The sequence below is a fragment of the Myotis brandtii genome, unplaced genomic scaffold (genome assembly GCF_000412655.1).
Source record: "Myotis brandtii unplaced genomic scaffold, ASM41265v1 scaffold806, whole genome shotgun sequence".
NCBI classification, from domain to species: Eukaryota; Metazoa; Chordata; class Mammalia; order Chiroptera; family Vespertilionidae; genus Myotis; species Myotis brandtii.
In genome coordinates, this window is record NW_005371249.1 from 1,491,857 (window position 1) to 1,495,558 (window position 3,702).

Genomic DNA, 3,702 nt, shown 5'->3' on the forward strand with positions numbered 1-3,702 from the left:
GTTCATAGGTTGATGCTTAATCACTGAGTCACACTGGCCCATCACGGCTGTAATGTTGAAAAAGTGATGAATGTAAGTGAAATTTCAAGACCTCTGCAACAACTGTAACATAATATGAAAGTATCTGTGACTCTAGTTGTGACACAGTGACAGGTTCTCTAGTACACGATGGTTTGTGGCCTACGTTCTCAATGGAAGAAATATCTAAATGGTAGGTAGAGGTTAGTCAAAATCAGGGTGTAATTTTTTCCTTACTACGTTTACAGACACTCTCAGTTCTGTGAGCCCCCAAGTCAAGGCTCCTGCCTGCAACATGCCCTCTGCCGGGTAGTGCTGGCCCGGACCCCACAGCCAGGCCCCCCCCTTGTTCTCCCCTCCCGAGCTCCCTCTCCCCAGTCCTTTGTCCTCTCCTAGGTGCTATTGCCACAGCACTGAGGGCTGACATTTTCAGAGTAAGATTGACTTGGCAAGAGGCAGGGGTTGTCCATAACTCCCTCCTGCCCCCCTCCCCTGCCGTGACCCAGCTGGGAGACAAGCAGTGTCAGACTCCAAACCCAGGCCCATGGGCATCCACCAGGCCGGGGCCTCTCTCAGAATAGTAATGACTGCCCCTGCCTCCCTCAGCTCTAGAAAGGGTTCATGCACACAGAGAGCAGCCACTTGGGCCTGTAATCTGGGAACTTCCCAAAGCGGCCAGTGTGGGGGAGGGAGGAGGCAGCGGAGCGCTCCCCTGGCCTTCCTGTCTGTTGCTCAAGGGCTCTCGCCTGGTGCACCCCGACATGAGGGGCTTCAAACATCATTTGGCAAAGATGTAATGGTGCCTTCCTCATCACAGGCACTACTAACACTGGAGAAAAGGATCCAACCCGAAACCCCTCCCTGCTGAGGCCAGATGCTGGCATATGTTTATTGTCTCTGTGTCCTTTGAACATTCACCAGAAAGCCTCTTTGATCAGATACAGGGGAAATAAAGGTCACGCTATCTCCTGCACGCAGAACTCTGAGGCGGAGCAAACGCTGACCCACAAAAGGCAGGTATCTGCTTCTGTTTTTTTGCAACGAATTTAAAAACCTGACCATAAGACAGACCTCTTTCTGGATGGCTCATCTGGCCCCCAGCCCACATCCTGGTCACCCTGCACCAGGCCTCTGAGGGAATCAAGGCAGCCTCAGGTATTTCATTCATTCATTCATTCATTCATTCATTCTTCGCCCATTCACCAAATGCTTGTTGAATCCATAGGTATGTGTTTGACCTGACACTGTGTATGTGGATGAAACCAATCTCAGCTCACAATCACTGTATTCCTTTTTTTTTTTAACTTTTATTAGTATTTATTTTATGCCGTAAGTTTTTTGTTTCTTCTGGGATATCTTTTTCCTTCTGTGTAACCTCCTCTTCTGGTTTAGGAACAATCTGCTCTTTTTCAGTAAGGGTCATCTCAGTATGGGGGAGAGCTCGTGCATGGGTTGGTGCACCCATGAGCTCGGGAAGTTCTTCGCCACATCTTGGATGTGCTCAATGGCCAGAGAATCTGCATCTAAACCCTTAAGTTAAAAAAAGAAAAAGAAACGCTTAAGTTCAGCATTACTTTCTGCGTTTTTAAGCATGTGCAGCAAAAATTCAGCACTAATAACATCAATGACCCTGTGTCCAGCCCCACTGTTTGGCCTGGGCACACTTATCAGCTCCACGTTGTAACAATGGAATGGCACACATTGTCTATAAAACGATATCCTTAGATACTAGATGGCTTCTCAGACATGCATACCCTTGATGGCCTGAGCAGTTTCACTAGTGTTCTTAAAGTGAACACAAAGAGTTTGCATGGCCCTAACCGGTTTGGCAGAGCGTTGGCCTGTGGACTGAAGGGTCCCAGGTTCAATTCCAGCTGAGGGCATATGCCTGGGTTGTGGGCTCGATCCCCAGTGGGGGTCCTGCAGGAGGCAGCTGATTGATGCGTCTCTCTCGTTGATGTTTCTAGCTCTCTACCCCTCTCCCTTCCCCTCTGTAAAAATCAATAAAGAAATATATATTTTCAAAAACAGTTTGCATGATTTGCATGACTTTGTGAGGTTTTCTGGATCTAGCGAACCGTTTTCAGAGCTCACCTCAGGCTGCTTCCAGGAAGAGGAAACGGGATCTCTTTTTAAATGGTCTTAAAGCCATGATCATGTGAGATGCTTTTTGTTTTTTCTAGAAATGCTTCTCAAAAGAAGGTAGCTTGTATCAGAAAGAAATCTATTGATAAGCCTGTGGGTTTGGGGTGGTGGTTATAAATACAAAATAGCCAGAGCCTTAGTTCTGGCCTGAAGAACTGAAGGGTGAAACCTGCCCTCCTCTCCCCGTGGCCGGGCCGTCTGCTCAGCAGGTGGGCCCGTCCTATGGAAACCCTTGGCTCCAGGAGCCTGGTCTGCCTACTCTCATACCAACTCCTCAGCAGGAAGTGTGTCCCTGCTTCAGCCTTGAGAATGTTTGTCAACCTTTGAGGCCCGTGGGTGCGTTTCCTGCCCACAGTGACGTGAATCCCTCTCCCCTGTATAGGCTCACCCTTATCAGCTCCACGTTGTAACAATGGAATGGCACACATTGTCTATAAAACGATATCCTTAGATACTAGATGGCTTCTCAGACATGCATACCCTTGATGGCCTGAGCAGTTTCACTAGTGTTCTTAAAGTGAACACAAAGAGTTTGCATGGCCCTAACCGGTTTGGCAGAGCGTTGGCCTGTGGACTGAAGGGTCCCAGGTTCAATTCCAGCTGAGGGCATATGCCTGGGTTGTGGGCTCGATCCCCAGTGGGGGTCCTGCAGGAGGCAGCTGATTGATGCGTCTCTCTCGTTGATGTTTCTAGCTCTCTACCCCTCTCCCTTCCCCTCTGTAAAAATCAATAAAGAAATATATATTTTCAAAAACAGTTTGCATGATTTGCATGACTTTGTGAGGTTTTCTGGATCTAGCGAACCGTTTTCAGAGCTCACCTCAGGCTGCTTCCAGGAAGAGGAAACGGGATCTCTTTTTAAATGGTCTTAAAGCCATGATCATGTGAGATGCTTTTTGTTTTTTCTAGAAATGCTTCTCAAAAGAAGGTAGCTTGTATCAGAAAGAAATCTATTGATAAGCCTGTGGGTTTGGGGTGGTGGTTATAAATACAAAATAGCCAGAGCCTTAGTTCTGGCCTGAAGAACTGAAGGGTGAAACCTGCCCTCCTCTCCCCGTGGCCGGGCCGTCTGCTCAGCAGGTGGGCCCGTCCTATGGAAACCCTTGGCTCCAGGAGCCTGGTCTGCCTACTCTCATACCAACTCCTCAGCAGGAAGTGTGTCCCTGCTTCAGCCTTGAGAATGTTTGTCAACCTTTGAGGCCCGTGGGTGCGTTTCCTGCCCACAGTGACGTGAATCCCTCTCCCCTGTATAGGCTCACCATTGTTTATGCTTCTGACCTGGTTATGGCCATGTGAGTTTTATTACATCTCTGGCATTCTCGCCTTGTCTGCATTTAACATCGCTGTTACATTTAACATTGCCTTGGTCTTCTCTCCAAGTTCTGAAGACGCTTCTTCATAATATTTCTTGCATCTGAACTCTTTTTTCCAGTTGGCCCAAGCCCTCGTTACTTCATCCCTGGATAGAACCATGTACGTAGTGTCAAGTGCCTACTTAATGCCAGGCCTTGTTCTTTTTTTGTTTACTTTTTTTTTTTT